Here is a 726-nt window from a genome sequence, read left to right as displayed (position 1 = left end):
CTGAAAGAGGCAACACGGAAGTGTTAATTTTAAAGGAACCTTATATGCATGTATACTCGATACCAAAATATTTAAAGGTCTGTACCAATGAACCGGTCTCAATTTCAATACATGAAAAAGCACATATTATTGGCTATAAAGACAAAAATTAAACTGTCTTAAGAACATCTAAGTGCTTCTAGTGAGAGAAAGGCAGATAACTGGCTATACATGGGTATGTACACATGTGAAACAAGGGAAAGATTACCATGCATTAAACAACAGTAGCATTAGCCCTTTCCTCAAAAGGGGCGGAAAGTGGCGAGATGCGTTTCCACAGCAGTTATTTGCAATCATCACTAGGAAAGAAACGGGTGACGTCACAGAGAACCGTGCTCTTGGAGCGGGGTTCTGCGCTGTTCAGCTCGCCAGCTGTCAGGTAGGAACTCAAATAATGTAACTAAGAACCTCCCCTGGTACTTCACATATTATTACACAAATCAGCTATTCTCTTCTTGCCTTGAAAAGTTTTTTTTTTTTTTAGCTAAACTTCAAGGCGAGGTGTAAAATGCTCGTCACGGATCCATTGCTGGTACCGTGGCCAGTAATGTCATGATGGAGAAGACCCTTGGAGGTCTGCTCAACATTACACCTGCGAGCTAACCCTCCCTTTTTAAAGTCTAATGGAAACCTGAGAAACCCGTGTCGCTTTAAGTCCCGGAGGGGAGAGCGGGGGAGCGCGATGGC

The sequence above is a fragment of the Eurypyga helias genome, unplaced genomic scaffold, assembly GCF_000690775.1.
Source record: "Eurypyga helias isolate BGI_N326 unplaced genomic scaffold, ASM69077v1 scaffold49, whole genome shotgun sequence".
NCBI lineage: Eukaryota > Metazoa > Chordata > Aves > Eurypygiformes > Eurypygidae > Eurypyga > Eurypyga helias.
The sequence above is the reverse complement of the archived record's forward strand: the minus strand, read 5'-3'. Positions refer to the sequence as shown.